Below are 21456 nucleotides of genomic sequence, written 5' to 3'. Positions count from 1 at the left end.
TGGTGTAAGTTTTCCTGATCTCTTCAACTTGGTACATGAACAGAATCTAAACCTGTCTAGACTTAAGTCTTTTAGTCAAGATGAGCTAAAAAAGAAAAGTTACTTTTTTTTTTCCTGGACCTGTTGCACCTGGGGATGCACAGAATAAATTGATTGTCATGTACTGGAGGGGGGGAAAGGGTTTTCTTGAACACAAGTAGAGAGAAGTACTCGGGGGGGGGGGCAGAAATGGGAGGAGGAACTTGCTCTTCCAGAGCAAGTCCTTGTTGGGACACTGATGAAAGCCTGACTGCTGAGTTCATGCAGCACATGGGTGGCAACACAAAGTAAAGAGCAAGCAGACTCATTTGCCACAGCCCTCTCTATTAAAGGTGATTTGCTGTGGCTCCTCGGGGAGGGGAGCAGGCAGCCCAGGGAGGCGCCTGGGCAGCACTGTGGCGCAGGGGAGGGGACAGCTCAGGGCTCAGGGCACTGCACAGATGCCTGGAGCCATGTGCACAGGCAGCAGCTGTTCACCGGCTCATGGTACAAGAGCAAGCAGTGAGGAGGAGGCAGGTTCACAGTGAAAGACAACATCCAGCAGACAGCAAACCTATGGGATTCCTTGCCACAGGGTCTTGTGGATGTGTGATATTTACAGGGTTTTTGAGGAAAGTCTGGACAACACCGAGAAGGCTGATTGAGTGGACAAAATCCATGTGTGGCCTAGGATGAGCAGAAAAATCACCGGAGACTAGAAGAATACTCAGAGTATATATTTGCTCTGGCTTATGCTTTTGCAGGCATCTGCTTATGGTCACTGCTGGACACGTGGCACTTGGGTGAATCCTTGGTCTGATGGAGTACAGCCATTTTTATGCTTGATCTTCCTTCTCTGGCTATCCGTTGTTCTCCCTTTTTAGGCTCAGCTTGTAAGGGTCAAACTTCCATAGTAGGGAAGTTTGGGAAGTAGTAGGGAGGTTCCACAGTTTAAATAACAAGTGGGTGTCACTTGAAAGCAGCTTTCCTAGCTGAACCCAACTGCAAAGTCCATGGCCAGCACAGTCTCTGCAATGCACGTGCATGTCCCTCTCTGAATTTTTAACTAAAGCAGCCCACGTAATCCAAAGAAACAGATTTTGCTTTTCCCACAAACAGTGGGAACAGAAGTGTCTGTGTGGCGGCAGCAGGACCAAGTTCCCTTTCAGCCTCTGTCCATGCTCCCAAGCAGGGCTGCGGTGCCACTAGAGGTCCCCCGCTGTTTGCGGCAGGCGCCAGCGGCTCCTGCACTCGGGAGGGCGGCTCAGCTCCAAACCTCACCCCTGTACRTAACAGTAACACTACCAGCTCTGCAGCTCTTGCTGCCTTTAGTCTCCCAAGGCAAGAAGCAAGAATTAAGAAAATACTTGTAGCCACATGCATTCGCTAGGGGCTTGCGGGGAGCGGTGGTGTTTGGAGWGTTTGTTTGCAGACTGGACGGTGGAGGACAGCATGATTATTAAAYGTGCAAACGATGTAAGAACAAGGCAGGGTGTGTGTGAAAAAACTGACAAAATGGGAAAGTTATTTGGGACAGTTCAGCAAGGACAAGGAGCCACACTAAAGCAGGTAGTGGCTGCAGGGGAATCATTAGTTATGCAATTAACTGGATCTCCTGCTCTTTTTTGTGAGGGATAGCAGCAACACAAGCTATCTGTAGGTAGTCCATGTTGTGGTATGGTTCTTTTTCATTTTTTCTTTTGTTTTGCTTTAAGTTATTGCAGACACCCATAGCAGGATGCTGGATTTGTAGGTGCAGGAGTGGAACATGCAGGATGTACAAAATAATCCTCCTCCTCAGCGTAAGGACTCATTTGGAGCGGCCTGTCCACGTTCAAGCATGGTGCCACAAGAAAAACRCAGACCAAACTGACAGCTGCCTTGGAGAAGCGGCATGATCAGAGGGGGCTTTAAATATGCAGCCTAGGCGGGATGCCTGGGTCACCCCAACAAGTTAATCGGGGAAAGAGAAGACTGAAAGGGGAGACACAAGAGACAAATTTGTAAACGGTCATTACAAAGAGGAAGGTAGTAGGTGGGTCTCCATATCTGAGAAGGGATGTGATTAGATAGGACCAGACTGCCATCTCAGTTAAAATAGTAACACAGTCGCGGTTTGAAAAAAGCACTGGTGAAACTAGAACCCGAAAGTAGCTTCAGCAAGAGAAGCTGCTGCAGGAAGGCTAGAGCTGTGCGGGGAATCTTGCTCGGTAAAATAAAACCAACGCTTTAGCCTCTCGTGTATCTGGGCTTCAGAGGGTATCAGGTCAAATGACTACCCTTGCCCACACAGAGGGTTATTCATCTCTACTAACTGTGTAATCCTACATTCTTGTGCTCTTAAAAGGGCTTATTTGACTTAAATGGGATTAAACGCAGAGGTTGCTAATGTAAATTTGAGGATTTCAAGGATGAAGTCCCTTCCAGTAATATCCCTAATAGTTTTACAAGCCCAAAAGTATTACTTCTGCAAGTAGCTCCTGCAGCGACTCTGCTCCTTGTCTGGCTTCCTGACACCTCTCCCCTTTCCTTCTCCTGCAGATGCCTCCACGCCCCTTCAGCCCGCACCGCCAGCCTCCTTGCAGATGGAGGCACCGGGAAGGACAGGCCCTGGAGAAAAGCCTGTTCCAGAGCAATGGGGCCTTGCAGAGAGCACCTTGCCCTCCAGTTCGCAGCCTTCCTACCATGGGCGCTGCAAAATTCACACTTCTAGCAGGTGAAGCAGTGGTGGTACAGTAAAAGAAAAGATGATGTGTTGCACAAAAGCCACCTGAAGTTTYGTTAGTCAAAAAACAAGCAGCTGGTCAATGTTAGGGAACACCAGGGGAAAATATGTTGTATTTTAACTAACTCCGCAGAGAGTTTCAACTTCCAGGTGGGCACAAGGCCCACCCTTGCCGGGGATGCGGAAGTGCTGAGGACCAGGACTGCAGGAGCAATGGTGGCCTTAGGAACTGCAGCATCCTGCCGCCCAGTGCTGACTGAGATTATGATAGCCTTGATGAAAAAAAACTAGTATAACCAGTTTAAAAATAGAGAAGCTATATGAGTCCAAAGTGTTCTGGCATGTGTCACCTAAGCTAGTTGCCTATTAATACCAACAGGAGCGAAGACCACAAGTTCAGCTAACAACAGCCACATTGCAGAGTACTTAAGCAAGTATTCCAGATCAATGGTACTGGCCATTGCAAATGAGGCATTTGCAGTCTTACCTTAAGTTGCTATTTTATTTTAATCAACATATTCTTACTGATTTATTGCGATGATTTAAGAATTAAAACTAATTGGTTTGCAACAGAACTCCTGCTACCATCTTTTTTTGGGTGCGGGCTCTAACTTTCCTTAGGTCTTCAGGAAAAACACAAGAAAATAAGGTATGCCATTAAAATATACAGTGTTCTAGAAATCCTAATTCAGTAGTACAAAGTAATCCACTGAAAACTATTCAGCAATTTTTAGTAGTATGTTCTGTTTCCATGCTAGTCATCTCTGAAAAGAGGTGACACGGACAATTTGTGCATTAGCAGATATAATGCCTGACACGTCTGTCTCTACCTCATTCTCCCTTCCTCACGCCCTTCTTCCATACAATGTGCCGGCGACATTGACTACCAGCACTAAGAACCTAACTCAATTTTCACTGTTAGTACTGTGCGTGTTGGCCTTGAATTACCTGCTCTTTGTGCAGCTTCCTTTCTATCCCCAGACCTGAATAAAACAAGGTTTTGGACAGATTTGGCCATTTCTTTTTGTACTTGCCCGTGAGTTTACTGCCTTGCTTAAGCAAAGAAAAAAGTGGGGAAGGAACAATGAAAGGGGATCTCTGACAGGAATTGCCCATTTAACTATCCACTGTGCCCTGGAAACATATATAAGCATGCAATGCAGACTTTACTGCAAACCACGCAGAACCTGCAGAGCAYTTCTCAACATGGTTTTTCTGGTGCTCAGACGTGTATGATAATGTTTTCCTTTTTTTCCTCTCTGTGTCACATCCTCACACAACCGTAGCCCCTGGAGCTACTCTTGGGTTGCCTGCAAGACTCTGCTCTTATGGGCTGGGAAGGTTAGACCACAACCGCGTGGCCATGGGGGAACAGGGGACAAGAACTCCTACCYTTGGTTTTGACAAGGAAAATATTTCACAGTCCCTCCAAAGAAGTCATACGGAACGTCTGTGTTGTACCTCGATTAAATTTTGGGAGGTGCGCTCCCCCGTCGGCAGGCGTGCTCAGTCTGCTACGCCTGCTGCGTGCTTGAGGTGACTCACTCACAATCCCTGTAGCAGCAAAAAGCTTGGCTGAGCAGTTGTTTATAGTGATTTCACCTTTGTGAGGTGTTTTTCCAAATCGGATTTGAAGAAACAGTTGTTCCATGGTCAGAAGACAGATGCATTCAGAGCCAAGTAAACACCCAAGGCTGTCTTTTACAAAGACAAAGCTTCTGGCTTTGGATATTCTCCACTGAGGCCTGTTTGCAGCTCACCGGGTGACCACTCACTGACACGAGCAGGAGAAAGTAGTAGCTCACTCATTACGTGTGTTAGATTGGGAGGGGAGATGCTAAAGTAGCAGTCCTGTGAGGATTAGAAGAGTTTGTTTCAGGAGCTCTGAACTACTAAGTTTTCAAAACATTGAGTATGGCATTTGGAGCTAGTTGAAACCCAGCTTTAAGATGATTTTTTTTACTGTACTTGCAAGAGTGTGTTTAACCTTTTCTCTTCAGAAGAAATTTTTTTTATAAAACTTGTCACTGGCTCAATTACATGCTATAGATTTTATTCTCAGAGCTGATCTGGAACAGCTGCACACACTAATAAAGTCAGCTGCTTGTAATTTTTTTCAACACTCAAATTCTTGAAGCCAGATGTTTGAGCAACTASAGAGGGGAAATATGTTTGGTTTCCTGGCATGGAGTAGAAGACTCCACATTGCTGGATCTTCTTCACCTCTTTGAGCCATCCRTTGTACAGTTTTCTCAATTGCTTTCTTCAAAACAAACCTGAGCACCTGGGAGCTGAGGCCTCGCTGTCACATGCAGTAAGTCAGGCTGGATAAATAGGGCTGCCTAATGAGGCTGCCTACAGCAGAGCTGCAAACCACCTGGGCTGCAGGGCCCATACCCAAGCATGTGAGCCTTGCAGAGCTTTAGAGCCTCCATCTCACCTGTCTCTCAATCCCTGCTCCTCCAAGCCTTCCAGCACTCGCTCCCCAGGAGACCAGTTTTCCTGGAGAGAGGATGTGGATCTGCAGTGGGCCCTCCTTGGAAAGTATGCCAAGGGACAGTCAGCAGCGGCACAAGTGACCTGCAGCAGCAAATGAAAAGGATGCATCTGGCTGGTCAAAGCTGTACTGCCACACAGACTCYTCATTTTACCTAAGGGCTGGGTATCCACAGGTATTGAGGGATTTCAGGATAATCTGGCCATCAAGTAATTTTTGAAATGCATGGAAGAACTAGGTACTTCAGAAAAGGGAGCTTCCTAAGCCAGCTGCAGAAAACTTTGACACTTATCTTTAAATCCTAGAGACCTCTGGGATTTAGACCCCTTACTCAAGGACAGAAGATGGTGCCTCTCTATACTCTGATTTGTAGTACAGTACTTGCTGCTGAAGAGAGATGCCAAATTCCTCTCTTTCAAGAGCCAAGCAAGGATCATCCTACCTTTCCTCCCAGAGAGGGGCAGCAGTGCAGCCATCACTCCTCCATTTTTATTCTGGTGTGCAGTAGTTAGAACAGTAATCATGCAATCCATGGGTTTGGTCTCCTTCCTATTTGCTAAAATTTGGACCCAACCCTTCTGCTTTCCAGAGTCTGCTGTACTACACCAAGGATGAGACCCTCCCCATCTCCGGCTGTGGTCATTTACAACAGAAATTTTTCGTGTAGAGATTCACTGAAAAGGAAAACACATGCCAAAGGAAAATGTTAGCCAAAAGGGCAAGGCACTCACCTCCACAGATGCAGGTCCCAGTGCCATTTCTGCAGTGGACCGGAAGACCTTCCCACAGYAAACGTGTCTTCCTGCTGCCTTCCAGAAAAGGTTTGCATCGGCAGAGCAGGAGCTTAAAGCAGGAGCTGTGCGCTGAGCACCTCTAGAGAAGAGGACATGGAAGGCCAYATTTGCAGATGTGGCATGTTCAGGACAAGCGTAGGGCTGCAGGCAATTCCTCAGCTTGAGATGGACCAATGTTTTAGGTATAAGCAGAAGTTGGTGACCCTGGAAAGCTTTAGCATTAAAGTGTGTAGGCACTTACAATTTCAAAAGCCTCCGGAGTTAGTTAGCAGCCAAGTGGGAACACTGAAGAGCACAAATCTGGATTTGGGTATTTAAATCCTCCTCAAGCTTTCTGTTCATCTCAGCAAAAGTAACTTCAAACACATTTTGAGAATATGGCTTTCCAGACCGACAGTAAAGCTTGCTAACTCTACGTGCACCTTATATGCAAGGCAATGAGCTTTCACACTAACTGGAATAGGCTTAATCAAAAAAACATTGTGTAGATCTGCAAGCCTTCAGCTTATCTCAATAGATTTTCTTCTAAGGGCATTTAYACTCTGTTGAGCAAAGTGACTAAACTGCCACCATGCAATCAATAGGACTTCAATGTGTGGAGCTAATGATGACTAAATACATTTAGCAGATAGAAAGGAGAAGTCTAGTTTTTCTGCTTGGACTCACAGTGATCTAATATGATTATTATACAACTTTTTCCAAGCATGAAGAAAACGACTACCCTCCTCTCTCCCAGAATGACTAAATTTCTGAAATAGTTCTAAACTCCTTAATTCCAGCTTCAAATAAAAGCAAGGAATGCCACTCAATGAAGTAAATGGAGGTGAGGKTTTTGTTTTTGCTGAGCTTGCATCCATCCTAATGTCTTCTAATGCCAAATATATTTTCAAAAGTGGAATATAAATTTGACCTTTCCCTGCTCTGTTGTAAACTAACATTTTAGTCATTACACGACCAATGTGATTTCAGATTGCATGTTTACAAACATTTGCTAACCCAAGAGACACAGAACTTATCTCTCTGTAACAGAAGCTGGGAGACTGACATTCATAGGAGCCCCCAAGTCCAAGAATATAGCTGTGACAGTGGGATACAAGCCTCCGCTGCTCTAAAAATCAACAAAAGGATCTTTGCTAATCTCATAAATCACTGTGAAACTCAGTAGATAACTCTGCTTCTGCTACAGTGGTACCTGAAATGGCACAAGGCAGTAGATGTCAATACATTTGACCTCAATTCAAATTGAGGATGATGCCCTCCAAACCTYTGGCTAGAAAAGAACATGGTACTTGCCTTCCTTGTTCTTCTAAATAATCTATTAGCTTCCAGGTTAACATATTTATCTCATCTGATATGAAACTAATGCATCACCCCCTTATGGCTTTTGAACAGAGGCCATAAGACAGAGAAAAAACTAGTTGCTTATGARCTCTTTTTCTACAAAGATTCATGCATAGCAGGCCTGCCTGTCTACTGCAGATGCAATTGTCTCTAACCACAAGATTAAAAGTTGCAAATCTCTAGGATAAAGCTATAAATGCTTTTTTTATTTACAGTCTGTAGAAATTCACATACCGCCAAAGTTGAGAAGAAAGAGTTTGTCTAACACAGACAAGGTCCTTTTGTGTACTCCATAGCTGCTTGAATTTGTATAGAGATTTGGCATATCTTTAACACAAGGATGATTCACAGCAGCRCAATAACACTAACTTCAGACAAATTCTTCTGGTTGATACTTGTTTGGTTTGGTTTTATGGCATCTGTATGCTCCGGTATGTGAAAAGATCCCAATTGCTAAAAACTTAAACTCCTTTGTAAAACAGATTTAATTGAAAGCAATTTTGTCCATTCTGCTCYTGCCTCCTCCTCTACTTTTTGAAAGGCTCTTAATATATACATATTTATTTATTTATATATATATATATATGTAGTCGAGGAAATGCAAGTTTTTCTAAACTGCCTCATGTAGGAGTTACCTGTTTTTAACTGTTTTAGTCAGAAAATAGCTCCAAATTGTGCACTTACTCCTATGTTTGAACACTGCACAAGGCAGAAAATTATGCTATGTTGTAGTCTCAATGCCCAAGTGCCACTGCTCACYGGAGACCCAGCCAGCATTCATTTTCACCAAGACAGTAAAGAAAATTAACTGACTGCATTTGCTGCTGCCATTATGCTTRCTGATGTTATACTAATGCTAACCTTGGGTAAGCTGTGGCTATGAATCACACACATTTTTGGTGAAAACTAGTAATACCATTAATGTGTTTTAAAAGTTTGTGGGCTTCCAGTCACTTGAACTTAAGYGTGACTAGCCATGGGCAAAAACATAAAGGAAAGATGCAGTGATTTTGTTTTCTTGTCATTGCTAAACAAAGGTATTTGGAGCATGAGGAAACCGAAGGCCTCCCTGGAGGAAGTTTTGAAAGGTGAGAAGTTACCAATGTAACTGAGCAATGTTACTTTAACAGCCTAGTCCTTAAGTGTTTAAACTTAAATTTAATGCAGGCAAAGTACAGTAAGACAATGCAACTGTAAGACAGGCTTCACTGTAAGCAGCAGAAAGCTTTAAATTGCTCTTCTCCTTGCTCTAAGGTGTCAAATGATGATCTTTACATCAGTATGTTTAAATCATTTCCTTTGGTATAATTAAGCTGAGCTAACACTGAAACTCCTGGGAACAAGATGGTGTTAGTGTAAGGGGTTTTTAACTTGCTCTTTATTAGGGATGTGATATTACCATTTGAATTAAGTTTTAATTAAACTTAAGTGAAAATACAGTTGGGTTAATAATGCTATGTTTGCTTAGACTGTGATTCTTAAATGTATTTTTAGAGTGGAGACTGTGACTAAACCATTGCTTTACTGAAGACTAACATAGCAACTAATTTTTATAAACGCTGTACAACTTATTTGTTTAAGCCAGAGTCTCACAATCTTTATAATAACTGTTTTTTAGAAAAAAACTTTATAAATCTGGTTAGTCAGGATTAAACTTTACTTTCTATCAAACAATTGGTAAAGGTGTTTATTTTATAATTATAAGCCTTCTCCAGAGAGGCTGTAAAGACAGTTGTCTGCTTTTTTTTTTTTTTTCATTAAACTTAAAAATATATATATTACTAAAGCAAAAATCAAGCAAGACTTTTGAGAGACAAGTTAATGAGAAACTTAGAAATGAAGTACATTCAYATGGATCCCAGGAGACTAACAAGTGAATGTAATATTTTGAAAGATAGTATTTTTGCCTGAGGGAGACTTCTCAGGCTTACAAAAGGGGCAGAGCCTCCATGTCTGTAGCTGGCAAAGCTAATAAAAGCCAGACTGAAAGAGGGGGATCCACATGCACTTTTTGTGTGACCTTCACCTAAGGCTATCCTGGAAATGCTGCTTTTTCTGTAGTAAGGCCAATGGAAGGCTGGAAATGCTGCTTTTTCTGTAGTAAGGCCAATGGAAGGAGAAGAGAAAGGTCTGCGAAGAGAAAACAGCACTCCTGGCATTTATTTACTGCGCTGGTCAAAAGAATAAACCATGACTTTCAAGCAACTGTGTAATGCCGTTATTGTGCATAAGCCCCACGGAGTCTATTTGCATAAAAATGYTTAACTGTTAGATATTAAAACAACAATAAAGTCCTTCTTAAGAAGCTACTTAAGAATCTATTTAAGAGATTATTGTATAATGTCTACATTAGGTGGTTTGCCAGAGGAAAAAAGAAGCAAACCTGAAAAAAGAGAATAATTTTCTGGTATTAGYGATTTAAAACACCAAGTAAGTTCCAAACCTATAACTTGTCTAGCTGCTGCAGCAAACCAGGAATGAAGTAATCTGTTCTGGTCTCACATCTTTCTCACAATAASAAACAAGCCTCCCAGAAATTTGGGCAGAATTTCTCCCCGAACTGGCCCAGGCTCCTGCTTCTCCTCTGATTATCCAGCCAAAACACAGCCTTTCACATATTCCAGCCAGGGACTGAGGGAAGGGGGTGAGAGATGGAAGAGATGAAGGCTTTTCTATAGGGACTGAGCCAATCCCAGATGAACACAGCCACGTAATATAGCCAGCATCAGAGACCTGCTCCACTGCTTTGCACTGCTCATGTGCACTAATGAGCTACATCTGGCCCAAAAAGCACACAGCATTTCCCAACTGAAGCATTATCAACCAAGGCCAGCACAGTTTTACGTATTCAAACACACAAAAGATGGGGCCAYCCCCAACCTTTTAAAACCTATAAAACACTCCCTTCAGAGCCACATGACCTCCACCACACCAAGCTCTTCCAAGCAGCTCCCCACCTTCGCARCCTCGAGATCCCCTTTGCAACCTGTCCAATGCAATTCCTCTTGCACCAGACCACTGCTTCTAGGCAGAAAACATGTCACTTTAGGCATTGGTAGCAGCAGCAGGRTGCTTCCAACCCCACAGCACCTGCAGGAGCAGTGGGAGCCAGGGGCACTCTGGAGGGCAATTAGTGAAGGTCTCTCCAGGTGTGGTGTGCTGGGTTTCCTGCTGTTGCTGGGGCAGGGGGCAGCTCTGAAAATGCCTGGTAGGTTATCAAGAAAGGCAGAGGAAGCAAAGCAGAGAGGCAAAAGGCAGAAAACCAGGCCCTGACTGTAATCCAGAAATCAAGCATGTTTGTGCAACTAAAGTAAAATGAGGTTGGCCTATGTTTAACCTTCTGGCTAGTGAAGAGAAGGTGCTGAGATGCTGCCTGGGGTGAACATCGTGTTTTGGCATGCTGGGGATGCAATGCAGCCACGTTGGCGTCACCCTGGAAACAACGAGAAAGTCACGCTCCGAGGGCCGCTTTACAAATGGCTGCTAATGGCAATGGGACATCTGGAAACCATGTGAAAACTGCAGATGGTGGAAACGTGGTACGTGGGAAGAATGTGAATTGCTCAGTAAGCAACTAGAATGGAGATGAAAACTCCTACAAGGTAGACATCTTCCTTGGGTGGCTCAGAAAGGGGTTTATCGTCACAGTGCAAGCTAGAGCTTAAACTCATGCAGAAAATATCCACATTATTTTTGGTTGGAAAGACTGAGTCACCTTCCAATTTTAGGTAAATCTGATCAGCAGTTTGGGCAACAGGGGCACGGAAAGGAATGACATTCCTAGGTCACATAATCCAATCCTCTACAGCAAGTATGACTATCCCATAAAGCCCTGTTAACAATGCAGTTTCATCCKGGATTTCAACTTTATTTCCCTACTGGATAAATCAGAGAAATGTAATTCCTTGCTCATAGTATAAGGAGGCATGTAAGCCAATGTCAGCTGAGATTTTTTGTTTTGTTTTCCCCAACTTTTTAAATGTTTTCCATTTATGGAGGAAAAGACAAATCCTGTAACTTACATTATACTGTTTTTTAAAGGTTAATTAATTAAAGAAGGTTCTCAGTTTAAAGCTGCATCGTTTRTAAAGGTTAAAGTCCCCCAAATTAATCTGGTACAGCTAATCTACCATACATATGGTTCTTAGTAGAAACTGGGCTACGAGTTCAGGATGTTCTATTGTTTAGTCCTGATTTTTTTTTTTTAATTTGCTTTAGTTTTCCTTTGCACTTTTTGTTTTAGTAGAATCTGAACCAAAGACCACTTAAATGGGAGTCTTACTCTCAATTCTGTAATCAGGTGCATTTGAGAACTTGCTAGGATTCCCAGGTGAGTGGGAATTAGAAGATACACACTTGTAACCGGTTAGTCTATATCATTGAGGCTGAGTGCAGTATGTTTTCTCCTGCAGTTCTTATCTCAAAGCTGAGACACTGTGATAATAATGTAACGTTGTGTTACAAATCATAGAGATCGCTAACTGCAACAATGCCTTACCCAGGACGATTGTGGCTATGGGTCATGAAAAGACTGGCTCCTCTTTAAAATGCCGTAGAACAGAATTTTGACTGTTTGAACTACAATCCTTTCTGTAAATATTACTTCTTACCTCTTTTCCTATGGCTGGAAGAGCTAAGCAGGGCAGTCCTCTGCTCCTAAAAAGGTGATTTGTGGCTTTCCTTCAAGCAGGGAAGAAATAGATCTTTGCATGATCTCTCTTTAGGCGTTAGGGAGAAGGGACAGCTGAAATGTGACCCACACAGGCCCAGCTCAGTAACCTTTAAAAGGAATCAGACACAACACACGTTATTTTCCTTACAGATATCACTCCTTTACCTCAATTTACTTCCTGTAGTATCTTCTGGAAAATATAACATTTTAGACATGTATACTGAATATTCCAATTAATTGGCTAAGGAAGATTTCTAAAGCTCTACTGGCCATTTCTTCTCCCAATTCCCAAACCACAGATCTCATAGGAATTGCCCTGTCTTTGCTCAGTTTTGACAGTCAGCATTTTTTCCTATTGATGACTTGCAAGAGTACATCCCCATGCCTTTCTAATCGGAGCCTGAAAACAGAAATAAAATAGGTCACAGGGTTTGYGGTTTATCTCTTCAGAGAGGACAAGAGGAAGTGATGGGGGGAGAAAGCAAGCTTGTTGAGAAGGAAGACTTGCTCTCCAAGTGAGGCAACACCAGCAGGAGGAGTTTGTGAAGGGATTGTTTTTCAGAGACCTTCATTTTATGTTTTGAGAGACAAGGGTAGTTTATGCAGTGATGATGAATGTGTAGTGCTCAGGACTATTTTCTGTCAGAGGTCCCTCAAATTCTGAATAGCCTCACACAATGGCTTCTTATTATTAATAATAATAAACAAAAATATCTGGTGTTTTGAGGGAGAAAGGACTCAAAGGATGGAGAAGAAGGAGGCAGAGGAACAGATGACAGGATTAAAATGAATATGGAAGTCAATTCACATGCTTTTTGATAAGTTGATTAAAAAATAAGCCCAAAACCATGTATGGAAACTGCTGTCATTCTAGGCAGGTCTTATTTTCAGATATATTATCAACAAAACAATTCGATGGGTTATTTACAGATACAGATGGGGTGAATAYGCACCTGGCATGGTACTACTCAAACCGTCTTCTGGCAGCGTGACCTGCGTGGCTGGGCTTACGTCTTCAGAGTGGGTTACATCGAGCCTCTACCACTTCTTCTGCCTCAGAACTTATTGCTGTCAGCTCTGGAGGTGAGGCTCATTTTTGTTCTCAGAAGCCTACATTTCACATCTGATACTTTCAATCAGGTGTTTAGAGAAGAACCCATTATTTTAGGCAGTATTTTTGTATGCAAAATATAAATAAAGAGTATTAAAAAAGCTGAGATCCAAGTACTGAGCTGCAGGTAGTTGTGCCATTAAGGCATGTGATATTCTTACATGGTTTCTTTCAGAACTTCTGGTTAAGTACTCATTTCGCCTATCAAAAGACTTTTTTCCAAAAGCCAGCTGACTGGTTTGCCAAAATGACAAAAGCAAATGAGGACGAAACCATACTAAATGAGGAGTTCCCCTTTTTTATTTGTAGGCTCATGTCCTTCCTCCTGTGGCTCAGGAAAAGTGTCATTTTTGCACACTGAAAGCAGCGCATATGCTAATGTACAGACAGAAAGTGGTTTTGATATGTATTATCAATGTCAGGCTGTATAAATCCAATACATAAATTCTTACTAAACCTTGTCCTCAACCCTGTGACAGAGATTTTGCAGTGCAGAAGTTCACGCAGCAGCAATTGTGGGCTGATAGCTAGAATATTCTGAGAAACTAATGGGGGTTCTAATGAAATAGCATGGAATTGTGGAAACTGGCCTCGGAGACTAATGCACCTAGGCATGTGAAAAGCATCAAGAAACTGCTGATTACAGATGGTGTGAACTGTATTTTGTTATCCTTGAGACCTCACAAGCATACCTGTAGCTCACCTCCACTGTAATTTCACCTTTCTAGACACTGGATGTCATGCTTATTTTAACMCGGTGTTTTCCCACCTTTCTCAATCTGCAGACGTTCCAGGAGAGATGTAGACTCTGTATATTGGATTTGAGCCTACTAACAAGTCTTAGGCTCTTTCTAGTTACCTTTCACACAAATTCCTCAGTAGTAGCCCTTAGCCATCTAGCAATCTACTACACAGAATTATCATTGTCTRTTTTTGGAACAGTCAAAAATTAAGTGAATAACAAATCTTTTTGGATCAGCCTTCATCATACAATTGTTCTACTCAGAGACTGCGGACRTGTGGAAAATATTTTAATGTTCAAAGTAAAATGCCCTTTCAAGACTGCAACTTGAAGGGAGATTGACAATATAATTTGCAGTTAACAAAGCTGCCACAGGCACCAACAAGATTTTTTTTGCTGTTTCTTAAAACTAGTTTTATGTGACATGGCTAATAATATTAGAAAGGCTTTCAGTTGGGTGATTTGTTCATAGGCAAAGGGACTGTCAAAGAAGTTACTCTTTCTCTACAGTAAGCTAGGTATGCATCCAAACTCCAGACTTTCTCTTTGTATCCACAAGCAATTCTAATTACGTTGACGTGCAAGGGACTCCAAGTTCTTCCAATGCAACTTTAGTAATAGGAGGATCTACCTCCATTTTGGATGATTTAATTTTTTAGGAGCAAATGTGTATAAAGTATCTGTAAATAGATTAAGGCTAGGAATTAAGCAGACAAAGTCTCTTGCTGCAGAAACAGTAAGGTTTTTGGAACAGCCTTCCAGCATCAGCATCATATTGTTTATATAACTAGCTCATTAAGTAACTTTTCCTTTTTCTCACAGAACTTCAGTAAAAAGGATAACCTGGCTTTTTGTTTTAAAGAGTGCAATTAATAATAATATTTTTAAACAACATGTTCCTTGTCAATTATTGGTCAAATTTTTGAAAGCAGGAATAAAAGCAATCCCTTAGCAATTTAAAAAATGAGGGCATTCAGAATTTACTTGGTCTCAGGATTTTCTGCAGACTGTACCCCAAATTCCTGTAAAGATGACAGTATTTTAGATGGCATAGRTGGAACAGTGCTATGCCCAATAGCCAGTAAAAAGTAGTCTACTACGATCTCACTGCAAAACTTTAGTTGTGCCTAGTTGCACGTTGGGGTTGGGTTTGTACTTGCTTGGCTAATAGGCCATCACTGTGCGATGACAAACTTACCTTCGTTGTCCAGAATTACACCTAACAAGCACCTGTGGTGACAAGTTTTGCTGGGTTGCAAGTGAGCACTGAATTTGCATCTACATAGATCAGATGCTTTAGTCAGTGGGAACATATATATTAAGGCAGTTTTTACAAGAAAGCACCATTAAATACAGTTTTGCAAATTTTTTTTCTTAGCTTGTAAAYGTGTTTCTTCTCCTTGATGTTACGCAGAGTTGCACAATAAATCCTGTGGAAGAATCTCTGGCAGGCTGTTTGGTCCTTGCGTTATTCAGTGAACTCGAAGGCATTTTGGGATTASAGTATCTTCCTGGGAAATAGATGATGGTGTGGGAGCTCGTTTATCTGGAAGAGCGGATTGCATGCCTGTGGTTTTGTGACTGCTTTGTTCCAAAAATGATGCGTGTGTAAAGAAAGTATGTAACCCGTATCCCTCGGTTTTCTTGCAGTGGGAAGCTGACCTGCAGGCCCTGGATTTTTCCTGTGCCTTGGTCAAGGGACAAGCAAGTGTAAGTTCACAGAATGAGCTACCTTTATTACTGTTATGTCTAAAACTGAGGAATAGATTATGGTGTTTTTTTCCTAATATATGATTTGATCAGTCACTCCAATCTCTCCAAGAGACCACAATCACTTTCTTTGAAAGCCTCAAAAAGTAAAAATATCTCAGATAAAAATAACATTCCCTCATTCTAACACTGTGCAGTTTCTCAGTACATATTTGGCACATCATCTGAGGTTGTATCAACAACCATCAGAAACAAGCTGGTATAAAACGAATATCATAAAAACGAACAGTGTGTTTAAGGCTTTCTCTTGTCCTGTATCCTCCAAGACCTCTGATATGCASTCACTGAAGTATATTCTACCATCTGGTAGGATGAAATATTGGGCATTAGAACTTGTCCAATGATTATCGAGGTCAAAGCTGTTTTTGCAACAGAAATGTATGCATTCTGCTGAATTTTTCGCCAAACCTGATACCAAAAAGCAGCTTCTTGGTTCTTTATCAGATGTAATATACAGATACTATAACCTTTCTGATGCACAGTAGGAAAATACATATATATAACAGCTGAAATACTGAAAAAATACTTTGCAATCTTTTGCTGYGAATATGCATGCCTACTTCAACATAAACAACGTATATGTTATTCTCAGATCTAATGGACTTTGTTTCAAATGATGAGCTTTCCTAAAATCACCCACCTTAAAGAGTACACTAGTACTTAATGATACTTTCTCTCCCAGGCATACCACCATAAAATGCACTTCTTAGCTTGTTTGCTTTGAGATTTGGCACATGCTTTCAGAATATGCCATGCAGAACAGTAACTCCTTTGCAGAACAAAAAGATAACCCGAGATCTATAGACTCAGGTAGATCGCTCAACCGTACCATTAACATTCACACCGCGTGGGYGATGCACCCAAGACAACCCATTATTTTTCCAGAGGCACCAGATGGCAGCATTTTCCCTCACTCAGAGTGTGATCTCATCCTCTCAGATTTGCTCCTTCTGGGATCATTATCAGGCCTCGAGGCTGTGTAAGCCACAAAGACCTCAGCTGAACTGGACCTTCTCTCTCATTCTTCTGCTCCTATTCCTGTTTTCAGTTGTACAAGTGGGGTTATATTCAGATGGCCTCAATGCATTTGGGCTCATGAAACTAAGGTTTACTTGTTGGCAGGGCAGGTCTTAATAGGAATTACTAGCACTTAGGCACTCAAAATTTAGGCCCTGTGAATACAGCTGCTAGCTCTAAATTTTCCATATGCTCTAAATTGTAAATAGCATGCAGCTTATTTGATTTTAACTACCTGCTCTTTGCCACACACATACATGCACAGTTTTCTGCACAATATAATGTCTTCTTGTTTACAAGCAAGTTTTGCACGTGTTTTAATTTCTAGCAACATTTTATTCTCCAAATCTTGTAATAATATATTCATTGTACACCAGTTATGTATGCCTAGACCTTCTAAACGCTGTGGAGGGAGGTTTGTTCTGCACAAATAATCTGAGACGGGGATGGGAACTACCCTATYTGAGAATTCAACTTTGCAACGTACATTAGGTATGGATGCAGTCTAAAGCTCTATGGGATGAGAATTCTGTAGTCACACAGTCCTCTGTTCTCCTCTTTCCCCTCATCCTCATGTCCTTGTTCATAAATCCAACCTTGCTTTATCAGTGCTTTTTGYCACAGAAAAAAGAGAAGAAAGCGTTATGTTCAACTGTAACAAACGCTATTCACAAATCACCCACCTTTGAACTCTGAACCCACAGCACTGTGATGCAAACATGTATTCACTTGAACTATGTGACTAACATCATTAACTGACAGTAGAAGAAAGGCTATTTATCCAAAACTGGGATGGACTGCTGGGCCCCCAAGGGTGAAGGAGGAGTAGCCCTGTTCTTTTTCTTCTACTGTTACTCCATTGGGTTGCTGGTGTTCCTATTGCGGTGAATCTAATACTGCTTTAAGAACACTATGAGCTCAACAGTAGAGTATTTGTGGATTGTTTAATTTATTTATTTTTGACAGGCAGCCAGTTATTTTTCTGAACAACATATGTGAGAMGGGATTTTTTTAAACTTTTTTTTTAATTTCAGCCAAATTCAACTGGAGTGTCATAGGATAGGGAATAGACACGTAACTTGCTTCAACCCCACCCTTCCTCCTCTTATTTAATACCAAAAATTATCTATAAACAAGCAGGAGGGAGAGAGGAGCACTTCTCAAAGGAAGTCATAAGAATCCTGTATGATGAAAATGTTAGGCTGCCTAAGTTTAGGAAACAGGGCTATTTTCTTTTATTATAAATCTTCTAATGAAAAAAGTCTGAAATCCTTTCAATTTTCTTTTGTTTTCTCATAGTAGTTTCTTTCCAGTTTTGGATTTGCTTGTTCATTGGTGTTAGCTAATATATGCAAACCATATAGGTCTACCTTTACTGCCCAAGATGTACAAAATAAACGCAGTAGAAGTATGCTGAAATCTCACTGGAGCTGAGCAGAATTTCACCAGTTAAAGGCAGTTGTATTGGATTCTTCTTGCCTTTTAATAAAGGAGGCAAAGAATTTTAAATATATCTTCATAGTTTTTAATGATTAATGCAATCCCTTGTGCACAGTTGCTTTGCAAAGTAGAAAAAAATTAACTGTAAATACTTTCTTTGCTCTAATTATAGCACTGTAATTACTAACTAGCACCTTCTCTGAGAAATGCAAGCAGTTATCCATGATGAGCTTTGTAAGAGGAGAGGAGAAGTTGAGGAGAAGGTAAAAGGAGTCTCTGGTATCACTCAATATGGATCGTTACAGCTTGCCATTATTTATCTTGGATCTGTGACAGTTCACCAAAATACAGGGACTATAAATAGGAATGCAATGAACATTAACTGCACAAGGAGAAAAAAGCAATATAATTTGGCATGCAGCAAAACTTATATCTGGTGTACAGCTGTCCATGCAACTCCCATTGCTATTCTGGAGGAATTTTGTGATTTCCCACTAAATTTACTTCTCCCGACAAAGAGTTTAGAACAGTACCATCTCTGTAAGCTTTGATTCTTGCTCAGTATTGCTGGCTAGAATAGATCTTGTTAATCCTTTACATATGAAAGATGCAAGTATCCTCCTACACATAAATTACAGAGTGAAGATTTGTTTGTTTYGTAATATGTAACTGCTATGTACTAGATGCAGAATACATCTTGCATAGTAAGCAAAATTATTGTAGGTAYAAGTTGATTAAATCGGTGATTTTCCCCTCCTTGTAGTCCAGGATGAAATTACACCAAAACCGGCCAAATTCTGTCTTATAGTGGGCATGTCTTTTTTGCTACTAGATTGCTATACCATACTCGTTAAGGGGAAAGGAACTATAAAAATTCTAGCTGSCAAGGAAATATGTGTGTTAACTTCACATGGACTGAGACACAGTCCTTGCTTGTTTTGTAGCACAAAAAGTCTCCACCAACTTTGAGCTTGGCCCTCACTTAAGAGGAAAATTGCTTTGGTCTGGTATTTGATAGACTGTAACTAGACATACACACTTTTTCCTTGAGTGTACATCTTATTCCATGATGTATACAATGTTATGGTGACMGTTTCCTCAAAAGACAACCCTTCCCCGAAACAAATCCACTTTTTCACCTTTTGACCCTCCTCATTTTCCCTTCCTATTCTGTAATGTTTCCCTATTGCCTTAGCTGCAGAAAACCCTATTTTTTCATAGCAGGCAGTGACAAGTATCTCCGTTAGTGTACTATGTGGGAAGAGGTTGGATAGAAAGAAAGTGGTTGGGAAAGAGATTGTTAAAATACTGTCAATGTCCAAAAAGTGGGAAAATGTAGGCATTTAGTAAGGAAGGAGAAAACAGAAGAAATGCATGGCATAAGATTTCAGGGTTTTTTTTAGGTAGAGAAGAATACCAAGTGTCTAAGGGCTTTGGCCRCTGATTATAGTACAGTTGCTGTTATAGCAGCATGATGAACATGTTGTGCATAATTTCTCTTTCTGTGCCTTCTGTTCATTGTTATTGYGCACAAGAAATAATATAAGTACTGCAAAGGTCCAGTGGCCTGCAATCCAACCCAAATTATAGGCCAGGCTGTTCTCCTGAGTTGGGCTAARTTTTACTCCTGCCAATACAGTGAATTTGGGGACGTGTGAAAAAGATGCCTTCAACAAGTAAAGGCCAGATTGTACTGTGTAGACGTGGAGGCTATTAACTTGTGCTTGCTTATTTTGTTTTTCGGTAGAGGGGAGGGTGGGTTTGTTTTGGCGTTGGATTTCCCCCCAATATCTGTTTGCTTGGAATTTTACCTTTGTTTTTAGTGAATGCAGGTTTTTTCTCCTTAGTGGCTGAATTAGTTAGTTTCATCCTAGACATYCCTGAGTCTTAGAGGCCTCCTTCTCCACCTACACAGAAATGGGGTGATTTCCAATGATGACTAAATGGTGGTGCASCACTGAATAAAAACATAAGTAGAGYTACAGGTTTGATGTTAAAGGCCAGACAAGGASGACAGTGTAAATGCCATTTATTCCACTTGTCCTCAAGTRCAGTAAAATACCCATTTAATAAGACTCTGTAGCAGAGGCAAGAGGCAATTGCCCATTACTTGCTTGTGATTATTTGTCCATGAAACRCAGGTCAAAGGGATGCTTTGCATACTGTTTATTGCAGCTTTTATCCCTTCAAACAGATTCTCCAATGCGTTATTTAGCMTTTCCAATGAAGATTTTCAAAATTTTGCTAAGGGGAAAAAAAATCAACTGATAGGAGGCAAATGCTTGTTAATAGCCTCTTAGAAGTGAGTTTGCAAATTACTTAGAAAGGAGAGCGGGGTAACSGGTCACACGTGTGCACACACCTTTGCACCATTTGAATGGCTGAAGCTTGGCCTAGTGTTGTAATAACCCTGTGCTCTGAGCATAGTTAATGCCTAAACAGAGATTTTGCCTAGCGGACAAAAAGGAGTCCTTAGGCTGTCAGGAAACTTAACCGACCTTCCTGCTTTGTTAGGAAATTAGTATCTATCTTTGTGCTTAAACACTGGCATTGCATGGGTAAAATATTTTCTCTTGGCTGGACAGCACTGATGTACAGTCTTTTTTACACACATCACTTGTGATATTCGGCAGACGGCCTCCTTAAAACGTACACTTGAGAAAAAACCCCAAACCAAACGAAGCTTCTCATACTCCTGTATTTACCTGCATTTTCTCCTCTTTGCGCGCAGACTCTTTTATTCACTGGAAATATTTCTCTTCTTTCCTCTTGGCTTGACAACGTTTTAAGCTGCTTAACGCCGGGGCCCGCAACGAGGACTTTTATTTTAACCGCAGCAAGGGCTGAGGCAGCTCATGGTGTGCGAGGGGATAAAACCGCTTCCAGGGGCTCGAGGTGTCTCCCTTGCTCCTGGGCTTCTGTCAGGGAAGAGGCAGAAACCAACCCCAAGTCCCCCAAATCAATAATTAACCACAACAAAGTTAAAGGGGAGGGGGGCAGCGCCCGGCGCGTTACCTGCCCACTGGCGGCGTCGCCGGGCCGGCCGTGAGGGGCGGGCGCCCCCCTCAGCCGCCATTTCAGCCGCGGCCCTGAGGCGGGAGCGCGGCGGCCGCAGCCAGGCGGGAGGAGGAGGAGCGGAGGGAAGGACGGAAGGAAGGAAGGAGGGAGGAAGGGAGAGGGAGGAGGAGGCAGAGCTGGCAGCCGGGCAGGGAGGGGGCACTCAGCACCACGGCGGAGGAGGAGGAGGAGGACTAAGATGGCCACCAGCCGCCGCGGGGAGCGGCGCCGCTGTCCGCACCCCGCCTCGCGCGGCCCCCTCGGCCCGGCCC

The 21456-nt window shown here is 42.0% G+C and overlaps 1 long non-coding RNA gene across 1 annotated transcript; it reads right to left on the bottom strand.

The window, feature by feature from the left end:
- Positions 1–218: 218 nt before the first annotated feature.
- Positions 219–21243, bottom strand: LOC112970695. Its single transcript, XR_003255118.1, has 6 exons — positions 21143–21243; positions 20833–21045; positions 11986–12154; positions 5972–6113; positions 5184–5323; positions 219–4594 (listed from the first exon to the last, which is right to left on the bottom strand). It is a non-coding gene; the product is annotated as an uncharacterized LOC112970695 (long non-coding RNA).
- Between the last annotated feature and the right edge of the window lie 213 nt (positions 21244–21456).

The sequence above is a fragment of the Apteryx rowi genome, unplaced genomic scaffold (assembly GCF_003343035.1).
Source record: "Apteryx rowi isolate R43461 unplaced genomic scaffold, aptRow1 scaffold_401, whole genome shotgun sequence".
Lineage (NCBI taxonomy): Eukaryota > Metazoa > Chordata > Aves > Apterygiformes > Apterygidae > Apteryx > Apteryx rowi.
Note: the sequence above shows the minus strand (reverse complement) of the source record. Positions and strands in the feature narration are given on the sequence as shown.